Source organism: Gorilla gorilla, chromosome 18 (assembly GCF_029281585.2).
Source record: "Gorilla gorilla gorilla isolate KB3781 chromosome 18, NHGRI_mGorGor1-v2.1_pri, whole genome shotgun sequence".
In the NCBI taxonomy this organism is placed as follows: domain Eukaryota; kingdom Metazoa; phylum Chordata; class Mammalia; order Primates; family Hominidae; genus Gorilla; species Gorilla gorilla.
This window is the reverse complement of record NC_073242.2, coordinates 3,483,769-3,495,968: the sequence shown is the minus strand read 5'-3', so window position 1 is coordinate 3,495,968 and position 12,200 is coordinate 3,483,769. Positions and strand designations below refer to the sequence as shown.

The 12,200-nt window shown below is 40.1% G+C and overlaps 1 pseudogene; it reads left to right on the top strand.

Moving 5' to 3' along the window:
* LOC129527807 (F-box only protein 25-like) overlaps nucleotides 1-12,200 on the top strand; it is a 76,232-nt pseudogene that overhangs the window by 12,340 nt on the left and 51,692 nt on the right.

Genomic DNA, 12,200 nt, shown 5'->3' with positions numbered 1-12,200 from the left:
CATGTCAGTGTGCATTGAGTTCCTCATTCATTTTAATGATGGCATTTCATTGTTTAGGTATACCATAACTTTTTTGTCCAAGCTTCCACTGACATCATTTTGGCTATTTCCCACTTTTCATTATTTCTGGTAGTATAGCATGGGTCATCTGTGAATATCTCTTTGCATACTTGTGTGAATATTTATGAAATCTAAGTTCCTAATAGAATTGTATATTTAAAATTGTAGTATTGCCACATTACCTTCTGTAATTTTGCACCAGTTTATACTCTGAATAGTAGTGTACACAGATTCCCATTACTTCACTCTTCACCCAAGATGTGTGCGTGTGTCAGTTCAGGTTACACACTGCACAAGGGGAGGGTTTCATCATGAGGGAATAGTGGCTGAAATGCATCTGTGTGCCTTGTGTAGGCTGCATGTGTGTCTTCATCTAAAGGTGCTGTCTGCTCCCATGCCATCTGCGTTTTGGGGACAGTGCACAAGGTGTTGACAGCAGCCTTGTCTTTGTAATTACTTTAACTAGTTTGGTGGGCAAAAAACATTAGACATTTTATTTCTTTTCCTTTCCCTTTCCTGTCCTTTCTTTTGTTCGTTCATTTGTTCTTTTTTTTTTTTTTTTTTTGAGATGGAGTCTTGCTCTGTCACCCAGGCTGGAGTGCAGTGGCGTGATCTCGGCTCACTGCAACCTGTGCCTCCTGGGTTCAAGCAATTCTCCTGCCTCAGCCTCCTGAGTAGCTGGGACTACAGGTGCCCACCACCACACCTGGCTAATTTTTGTATTTTTAGTAGAAACAGGGTTTCGGCATATTGACCAGAATGGTCTTGATCTCCTGACCTCAGGTGATGCACCCGCCTCAGCCTCCCAAAGTGCTGGGATTACATGCATGAGCCACCGTGCCCAGCCTGTTTCTTTATTAAGTAAGAGAGCTCTTTTAAAAGAAATTATATTTCCCCTGTTTACACTTATAAAAAACTAAGAAGATAAGAATAGTTAATTTACAAAACACTAGGATGCACAGTGCAACAACAGGAGAAATCAAAGCTTTTTCAACCAACATAGTTCAGTTGGGGGGGGAAAGATTTTTTCAACTGGATAAACATGCAAGGAAAAATGAAACTCTACTACTCACTCTTACTGTGGACATAGCATTAATTTTAGATGGATTGTAGAATGAACTGTAAAAGGCTAAAACTGTAAAGTTTTAAGAATAAAACAATATTTTCACAATGTAAAGTAGGCAGATTGCTTACCACACAAAAACCACAAGCTGTGAAAGAAAAAAAAGATGAACTTTATATTAAAAGCTTATACCTAAAGTCATCATTAGAAAGGCAGAGCAATGGCTGGGCGTGGTGGCTCAGGCCTGTAATCCCAACATTTTGGGAGGCCAAGGCGGGCAGATCATCTGAGGTCAGGAGTTCAAGACCAGCCTGGCCAACATGGTGAAACCCTGTCTCTACTAAAAATACAAAAAAAAAAAAAAAAAAAAAATTAGCCGGGCATGGTGACAGGTGCCTGTAATCCCAGCTACTCAGGAAGCTGAGTCAGGAGAATCACTTGAACCTGGGAGGTGGAGGTTGCGGTGAGCAGAGATCCTGTCATTGCACTCTAGCCCGGGCAACAAGAGCAAAACTCCATCTGAAAAAGAAGAAAGAACAAGATTTACTATAAAATGTAAAATCACCACAATCAAGAGAGTGGTATGTGGTATTGGTGAAAAGATAGATACACAGGTCAGTGGAACAGAACAGAGGACCCCAGATAAGTCCATACAGATATGGTTGGTTTATTTTTGACAGTGGTGTAAAGGCACCTCTTAATATATTCCATGGAGAAAGTGTAATCTTGTCAACAAATGGACTAGAAAACTAGATGTGTATATGCAAAAATAAATAAATAAATAAATAACCTGTACAGCTCACATTTTATACAAAAATGAACTCAAAATGGATCATATACCTAAATGTAGAATGTAAAACTGTAGAACTTATGGAAGAAACCCAAAGGAAAGTCTGCATGATCTTGGGCAGAGTTTTTAGATATGATACCAAAAGCACAATCCATAAAAGAAAAAAATCTATAATTTGCATTTTATCAAAATTTTAAAATTCTACTCTCAGAGAACACATTTGTAAGTCACATATCTGACAAAGGGTTAGTATCCAGAATAATAAAGAACACTTAAAACTCAACAATAAGAAAACAACCCAGTAAAAAATTGGGGAATAGTTTTGGTGAACCTGTACTTCACCAAACAACTTGCATGGATTGCAGAGAAGCCCATGCAAATAAGCAGAGAAAAATAAGCTTGTGATGCCCAACATAATTTATTGTTAGGGAAACAAATGCAAGCAATCCGGAAGGTAAACACTGCAGCTAGCCTAAGGCCACAGTACCATTTAGGGCAAGCAGCTGACCAGCTAGAGATATAACAGTATGTTCTGGGGAATGAGACTGCCACAGTGGGCCTAGGTGATTTGGAAGGCTGTGCACCTTCTTCATAAGGTACCAGCACAGGCCTACATCAGTAGCTAAGATGAAAGAACAATCACGAAGCATCCCAGTGCTGGCAAGGACAGTGCCAAGTGCTGGCAGGAATATGCTCTCCAACCCTGCTACTGGGAATGCAGAATGGCACAGCCACTCTGGAAAACAGTGTGTCAGCTTCTTACTGTGTTACACTGCCTTAGGACCTGGCAGTCTCACTCCTAGGTGTTTACCCAAGGTAAGTGAAAATTCATGCTCACACAAAACCTGCATGTGACTGTTAATAGAGTTTTATTCAGTAATTGCCAACACTCAAAATCAGATATCCTTCAACTGGTGAATGAATAAACAAATTGTGGTAACATCTCTACAGCAGAATACCACTCAAAAGTCAAAAGGAACAAACTATTAATTCCCACAATATGGATGAATCTTAAATTCATTTTGTTTAGTGAAAGAAACCAAACCTAAAAGGCCTCCATACTGTATGATTCTATTTAAAGGATGCTCTAGAAAAAGCACAACCATAAGGAAGAAGAACAAATCAGTGGTTGCCAGGGGTTAAGAGTTGGGGAAAAGGAGTTGATTACAAAGAGAGTGAGAGGCAGTTTGGGGAGTGATGGGACTGTGTTAGATTTGACTGTGCACCTGTCAAAACCCATGGAACTGTGCACCACAAAATTTTACTAAAATCAACAAAGATGTTTGTGTGTGTGTTACTGGGGGGAGTGCCCAAGTGATACAAACTGTGACAGATGAATCAAATGGTATTACAAACTTATCCCATAATCCAGGGGTGCCCAACCCCTAGGCCACGGATTGGTACCTGTCTGTAGCCTGTTAGGACCTGGGCCACAGAGCAGGAGGTGAGCAGAGGGCAGGCAAGCATTACTGCCTGAGCTCTGCCTCCTGTCAGGTCAGCAGCAGCATTAGATTCTCATAGGAGCATGAACCCTGTTGTGAACTGTGCATGTGAATGATCTAGGTTGCTCACTCACTCCTTTTGAGACTCTAACTATGACGTTAGAGTGATGATCTGAGGTGGCACAGTTTCATCCTGAAACCATCCCCCCTCCTCGCCCTAGTCTGTGGAAAAACTGTCTTCTAAGAAATTGGTCCTTGGTGCCAAAACGGTTAGGGAATGCTGCCATAACCATAGTGAAATGGATGTGGAATTAGCTGACCTATCAGTAACTTTGGAAAACAGTGTTTTGACAGGATGCTGTAAGGCTAAAGATAAAACATCTGGTTAGTGCACTTGTTTCTCATAGGGGCATGGGTTAGCAATCTCAAAACTGTACGTATTCTAGGAAGAAGTTACAAATAAGGAAGGATGGTGCTAGAGTTATCCTGTGGTTCTGGATCAGGGTTGGAGGTGTCAGCATGAACTAGGGCCGTTGGTTTTTTCAGAGAGAGAGAAATGTGGGTCTATGCATGTGTGAGTTAGTGTAACACATCTGTTTTCTAAGTCTGTCGACAGAGGGCCTTAGAGCAGTGACACCTGCATCAGTGACCAGAGCCAGCCTGAGATGGTGGATCCTAAGGGCTCCTCAGGGAAGGGGTTGGTTCCAGGGCTGGGGTAGGGCAAATGAAAGGTGAGTGATGGGAGCCTGTCAGATATCAGAAGGGTAGATGTCCGTCAAAAAGTGCTGCATTGGCCAAAGCTGGAGCAGTTCGAGCCACAGGATAGACAACAGTAGTAATGGATTACAACCTAAAAAAGAAAAGAAATAGCCATCCATTTAGGCTGATATCAATACATAAATGAATGCAGTTCTTCCTTGTAAAATTCCAGTTAATAAATGTAGAAGGAATAAGGGAAATAGAAAATCACCATGATAATTGTTATAAGCACAGTCCCTTGACAGATGCAGCAAGGTGAAATCTAACAGGTGAAAGAATTAGGAGAAATAGAATATCTGCCAAGTCTCCCCCCAAATAGCTATTCATTACAAAGGGAACAATACTTTACAGTGGAGAAACCTGGCAGACACAGCCCCAACCAAGAACTCAAAGGTGGCATCATATTGGCAGCAGGTACCTGTGATGTGGTGCTGTGTGAATGGCACATCATCTGTGGTGGTTTTCCCTAAGCTGAATCAGGAGAAAACAGCAGACAAACCCAATTTGAAGGACATTCTACAAAATAATTGACCAGTACTCTTTAAGGTGATGAGAGGAGACTACAAACTCTTCTGGCATGGGGGGCCATGGAAGTGTGTCAGCTAAGTACAGTGTGGATCCTGGACTGGGCCCAGCAGCAGACGGGCTCTGGTGGGTGGCCTGGCAAAACAACAAAGCCTGTGGTTGAGCTGGGAGTACCATGCCAGAGTTCCTCTTCTGGTGTTGATCCTTGTTCTATGGCTGCATGAAGGTGGGTGGAAACTTGGGGACACCGTGTGTCCTGCCTCTGAAACTCTTGTGCAAGTCTAAAATCATCTTTAAAAGTCTTCTTAAGTCATCATTAAGAAAATTAATAGGCAAGCCAGAGACATCACGTAGTCTGACTGTGCTGTCAGTCATGTCTGGGGCCTGCGTCAGCACAGGACTCGCGATGGTGGCTTACCTCTTAGCTCCCAAGGAGAGGCAGAGTGGTGAGCCTCCCTGGTGATTGACTTAATAGCTATATGGAGCTTTCTATGGTGTCTTGATTGGGTATGTGTTACAGGAGGTACACAGGTCAGGACTCCCTGAACTGTACTTAAAAGTCTATTCTGCTGTATATGAATTATGCCTCAGGAGAGAGAAGAGAACTTATGCTCCATTTGGAATTTATCTTGGAGCATGACGTGAGGAACAAATCTGTTTGTGTCTTTGTGCAGTAGCTGTCCAGTTACTGCAGCAGCACTACTAACTGAAAAGCCCCTTCCCTGCTGTGTTGAGATATCTCTTTTTCCGATATTAAATTTCCATGGGCAATTGGGGCTACAGGGTTTTCTGTCTGTCTTCATGGACTTCCCTCATCACACTGATGTAAATAGAGAGGCTTAATACTGTGTTTTTATGTCAGCTGGGGCTAGAGTCTTCACCACTGTGGTTCTTACTCAGAGTTGTCTGGTTATTTGTGCTTACTGGTTCTTCTTCTCCTTTTATTTTAGATACAGAAGGTCCATGTACAGATTTGTTACATGAAAATATTGCATGAGGCTGGGGTTTGGAGTACAGATCCTGTCACCTAGTTAGCATAGTACCCAATAGGTAGTTGTTTTTAACCCACCCCCACTCCCTCTACCTTCTAGTAGTCCCCAGTGTCTGTTGTTCCCATGTTTGTGTCCATGTGTGCTCAATGTTTAGCTCCCATTTGTAAGTGAGAACATGTGGTATTTGGTTTTCTGTTCCTGCATTAATTTGCTTAGAATTAAGTCAAGCTCCATCCATGTTGCTGCAAAGGGTGTGATTTTATTCCTTTTTTATGGCTGTGTAGTATTTCATGATGTATAGGTGCCACATTTTCTTTATCCAGTCTACCATTGATGGGCACCTGGGTTGATTCTGTGTCTTTACTATTGTTAATAGCGCAGCAATGAACATGTGAGTGCCTGTGTCTTTTTGGTAGAATGATTTATTTTCTTTTGGATGTATACCCAGTAATGGGGTTGCTGGATAGAATGGTAGTTCTATTTCAAGTTCTTTGAGAAATCTGTAGACCACTTCCCACAATGGCTGGACTGATTTACATTCCTGTCAACAGTGTATAAGCATTCTGTTTTCTCCTCAGCCTTGCCAGCATCTGTTGTCTTTGACTTTTTAGTAATGGCCATTCTGACTAGTGTCAGATGGTGTCTCATTGTGGTTTTGATGCATTTCTCTAATGCTGTGTGGTACTGAGCCTTTTTCGTGTTTGTTGGCCACTTATATATCTTCTTTGAGAAGTGCCTGTTATGTCCTTTGCCCATTTTTTTTTTTTTTTTTTTGAGACGGAGTCTCAGTCTGACGCTCAGGCTGGAGTGCAGTGGCGCAATTTCCGCTCACTCCTTTGTCCATTTTTTAATGAGGTCGTTTTTTTTTTTTGCATAAGTTCCCTGTAGATTCTGGATATTAGGCCTTTGTCAGATGCATAGTTTGCAAATAGTTTCTCTCATTCCATAGGTTGTCTGTATTCTCTGTCAATAGTTTCTCTTGCTGTGCAGAAGCTCTTTCATTTAGTTAAATTCTACTTGCCAATTTTTGTTTTTGTTGCAATTGCTTTTGGGAACTTAGCCAAAAATTCTTTGCCAAGGCCAACGTCAAGAAGAGTATTTCCTAGGTTATCTTCCAGGATCTTACAGTTTGAGGTCTTACATTGAAATCTTTAATATATTTTGAGTTAATTTTTGTATATGGTGAAATGTAGGGGTCTGGCTTCAGTCTTCTGTATGTGGCTAGCCAGTTATTCCAACACCATATATTGAATAGGATGGTCTTTTTCCACTGCTGCTTTTGCTGGCCTTGTCAAAGATTGGATGGTTGTAGGTGTGTGGCTTTATTTCTGAGTTTTCTGTTCTGTTCATTGGTCTATGAGTCTGTTTTTGTACCAGTACAGAATCTGTTTTGGTTACTGGGGCTGTATAGTATAGTTTGAAGTTGAGTAGTGTGATGCCTCTGGCTTTGTTCTTTTTGCTTAGGATTGCTTTGGCTATTTGGGCTCTCTTTTCATTCCATATGAATTTTAGTATAGTTTCTTCTTGTTCTTAAATGCATTTTATAATTAACTTGTTTAGCTCTAAGAAAAAAACTTGATTTTGTATTGGAATAGCATTAAATTTAGTATTTTTAAAAAATGTTTCATCTACTTCTAACTTACTGCAAAGAGTTTTATAAAGTTGCCTGTAATGATTTTTTAATGTTTTTCTTCATTTTTATAAAGGAAACATCCTTGTAACCACACCCAGGTCAAGGAATAGAACTTTATCAGTCATCCCAGAAGCGCCCACCACATGTCCCATTTCTATTATAACCTACTTCCTCTCCCCAAAAATAACCACTTCCCAAACTCTTATGGTAATCATTTCCCTAATCTTTATAGTTTTATCACCAAGTGTATATCTCTAGACACTATAGTTTAGTGTTGTTTTATTCTTAAAATTTGATATGTTTTTAAAGTCTCTTTTAATCTACATGTTTTTCTCTCTATCCCTTTCTTTTCCTTATCTTTTACAATGTTTAAATTTTCTTCTGTTAGCACTTGTAACTTTCTTATTTTTTTTTTTTCTAATCAGATACCTAGTGGTTTGTTTTGGTTGATTATTTTCTCTTGAGAGCCAGCTTTTGGATTTACTTCTTAGTTCTATTCTTTTTCTACTTAATAATATCTGCTTTTATTTGTAATAATTCACCCCTTTCTTTTGGTTCACTTATTCTTTTTCTGGCTTTTTCAGTTATATGTTTAAATAATTTATTTTTATTATTTAAATTTGTATTGATATAGGTATTTAATGCTATAAAGTTTCCTGCGACAGTTACTTTTTTTCTGAGTCCTATAAATTCTCTATATATTTTCCCAGCCTTTTATAGCTGTATATCTTATATGCAGTATGGTGTTTGATTTTGCTTTGTGAGCCAATCCAAGACTGTTTTCCATTTAATAGGTGAGCCAAGTCCATTTTTTACATCACAGATAACAGGGAACCACCTTGTTCTATTTTATTTGCTTTTACCCTTTTGGTATTTAAGAGGGCTTTCTTCCTCCCTTTTTTTTCCCCACTTTTATCCTAATGCCTTTATAGCAAACACTTAGTTTCTTTGGTTGGCTCCCCATAGTACCTGATACTGCAGTTAGCTGATGGACACCCTAGTCCCAGTTGGCCCCTGCACATCTTCTGCCCGCCCCTACCACTTCTCTGGTGGTTGTTCTTTGTCTGCATTGTCCAAGCTGGTAACCATGGCATGCTGCACTTTTATCACCGTCTATGTGCCAGCAGCTCCACAGATAAATACAGACCACCCTGCAGCTCACCTTTGCATCTGCCTCTAGTCATTTTGGTTTCCAGAGCTTATTCTTTAGTGGGTCATCCCTCAGTTCCTGGTCACTGTACTTCCTGTGTTTGTATGTACTCATAAAAAATATGTGTGACTTTTACCCTTGATAGTCACTATTTAGATGTTAAATCTTTGGCTTATATTTTTTCCCTTAAATATCTTAAATATGTTACTGAACCTATTCTATTCTGGACCTGTAATCCCTACTACAAAGCCACTCACAAGTCCAGTTTTCATCATTTCTGATTTTACAGACATGCATTCTTAAGGGGGAGGAATTTATAGAACTGGAAGCCATGTTAATATCCTAGTCATGAGGTGGCTGAGATTTAGTCTGTCCAGGTAAGATGGTGCAGGTAGGGAGTGTGGTGGTCCAAGTGGCACACGCAGGAAGTCACAGAATGTGGGAGGCATTGTTTTGTGTACCCTGTGCACAGAGTGTCTGATGCCCTTTGATAGGTTTGCGGCCTCATCTGGTGGACTTTCTGGCACAGCCCTTCTTCAAGGTTGCTGCATCTGAAGCTCTTTAAGACGGCGTTTCCCTTCTGCCAGATTGCACTCTGTGCACAGTGCAGTTGCTTCTCCCTGCAGAGTGAGATGGGCCCACATTGGCTGTGGCTCCACCTGGCCTTGGTGCTTTTGTCGCCCTCTGCTCTGCTGCTCCCTTCATGTAAGAAGGGTGTGTTAAGAGTCTGTAAGTGTGTCGTGTTAGATATTTAGGAAGGAAATGTTAATTCTAAAAATAGGTTTCACATCTTTTTTTTTAACTTATATAAAATTGACTGGACTTTCTCTTCTGGATTATCTTCTTATAATTAGAGACAATAACACACTGATACGAAGTAGCTTTATATCAGGAAAATGGAGAAATGTAAACATTTGCCTACCAGGAGAAAATAATATGACCTGATTGGAAAATGTACAGATAAAAAGCTAAGTTTAGTAGGTAGCCATTGATGAACACAGTCTAACTTAAGACAACAATTGGGGATTGTTAGAGCAGAGATTGTAGCTCCCTTCTGGGGAGGAGCTGACCAAAATGTCGTCCAGCTCGTGCTTGACAGAAGAGGCGCAGCCAAATTGATCCAAAGGAAATGTCAGAGGAGGCCAGGGTGGGAATTATCAACAACTGTGTTTGAGGATTTGTTCCACTTTGTTTTGGTTTTGGTGAAATTATCACAGTTTGCATGTTATATTACCTTGGCACTTAGAGTCATGGCAACTTGTTGCATTTATGCGAGATTTTTTCTCCCTAAAGTCTCTTCTGTTTGATAGCATATATGTACCTTTCATAATCAATATCAAACTGAAGTAACTTGAAAAGATAGATAATTTTATTCATTTTCTGGGATTCCATAACCACAAACTCAGTGGCTTAAAACCACAGAAATGTATGTCCTCACAATTCTGGAGGCCAGAAATCCAAAATCAAGGGCTCGGCAGGGTTGCTTCCTACTGGCAACTCAGGGAAGTTGAGTTTATGAGTATGTATTATTTTTTATTATGGGTAGTGTAGTACTTTAATAATTATTAAAAATTAAATCATTCACAAATGTTGGTCATTTTTCTTACTGGTAACAAAAGTTTTGTGACATATCTTACAGCAATATAGTTAAGAACTGATGCCCTTGATTAGCAATTTTAAAAACCGGAGGCTTATCCTAGCCTGTCTTATTTTCCTAGACTTGTGTGGAAATGATTTGAAGATGATGGCCCATAACAGCACATTTCTGTAAAGCCTGTGCTTAGAACCCTAGAGTGGTCTGGGAGATGAAGATTAAGACCTTGTTATCCATCTCTTAAGGAAAATACCATCAGAGGAAAATGCAAATCTTATTATAGGTCATCACTAGAATGAGGATTGTAATTTATAGAAATTGGGGTTTAATTATGAGAAATAGTTCCGTTCTTGGCTCTCGTTTACTTCTATTTGGAGTTGTTTTGTTGATTCTTCTCTATTCTCTTCTGTTCCTTTTCTTGAATGGAAAGGAACTTGGAAAACTCATGCCCTGTCCTTGGGCTTGTCAGAGGAAACTTGGAATGTCATTGCCTTTTGGGCACATTTGCTAGGAAGGGGGTGACGTATGCTGTGGTGCAGCCTGGGTGTAGGGAGTTAAGGGCTGTTAGCTCCATCATTCAGACATGTTTTAAGTTTATGGAAACTCTGTGTTTCATACAAGTGCGTTTGTGCCCTGTATTTTCCGCTTGTGTTGTATAACGTTCTATTCTTTGTTTTTAACACTTCCCGCCCCCACCCCATCCCTCCGACATGCACCTCAGACAGCATGAACAAGACAAGCTGCTACTTCCTCTCCTCTCTTGCACACTGTTTATCTTTAATTGCAGCAAAATACACATAACATAAAATTGCCATCCTAACCATTTTTAAATGTACCGTTCAGTGGTGTTAAGTACATTCACATTATTGTGCAACCATTACCACCATACATCTCTAGAACTTTTACATCTTCCCACACTGAAACTCTGTCCCCATTAAACGCTAACTTTTCATTCTCCAGCACCCCCAGACCTGGTAACTGGCTTTCTATTTTCTGTCTGTATGATTTGACTTTTCTGAGTACCTCATATAAGTCAAATCAGACAGTATGTGTCCTTTTGTGACTGTCTTATCTCAGCGTAACGTCCTCAAGTTTCAGCCTTATTGTAGCATGTGTCAGCATTTCCTTTTTCAGACTGAATAATATTCCATATTGTGTATAGTGTACACCACATTTTGTTTATCTATTCATCCACTGATGGACATGTGGGTTGCTTCCATGTTTATCTGTTGCAAGTAATACTGCTATGAACGTGGGTATACAAGTATCTTTCATTCTCTGCTTTCAGTTCTTTTGAATATATACCCAGAAGTGGAATTGCTGGATCATATGGTAATTCTGTGTTTAATTTTTTGAAGAACCTCCATACTGTTTCCTATAGTAGCTATACCATCCTCCATTTCCACCAACATTGCACGAAGGATCCATTTTCCCCACATCCATGTCAACACTTGTTAAACTTTCTTTCTTTTTTTTAATTTGCCAGTAGCCTCATAACGAGCGTGAGGTAGTATCTCATTGTAGTGTTAATTTGCATTTACCTAACAATTCGTGATTTGGAGCATCTTTTCATGGGCTTGTTGGCTGCTGTGTCTCTTCTTTGGAGAAGTGTCTGTTGAAGTTGTTTGACATTTTTTAATCAAGTTGTTGGGCAGGTTCCCTTGTTTTTAAGTCAGAGTAGGTGATGTTTGTCTTGAAGGTTATAAAAAGAGAACATGTTTGCTATGACATGTAGTTGATTGCTATGAAATGTAGTTGATACATGCAGAATAGAAAGATTTATAAATTAAATACTCCTTTATTAACATTTTAATGTGTCGAATTTAAATTTCAGAAGCATTCGTCTTTCTTCTGTACTTGTACACTTTTATTTACCTGACAGTGTAAAACCCACAACCAAAAAATAATGGCTTTTTCCCCATTTAAAATACTTTGTAAAAATAGTAGCCTAGTTGTCATTTGTGAGCCCAGGCTTGGTCCTCAAGTCTGACATAGACTCCCCAAGGCCCTAACGCTGAAGTTCTCTGAGCCCTACCACTGCCCAGGCAGGCCCAGGAAGTGTCCCAGCAGTGCCCAAGAAGGTCACCTCCACCTGTGGAATCCACAGTGTGGGTAGCCCCCAGGGAGCCACAGCCATGTAGGCCCAGATTCACGGGAGGATGCGGTTACTGCAAGCATCTGAACCTGGCCCC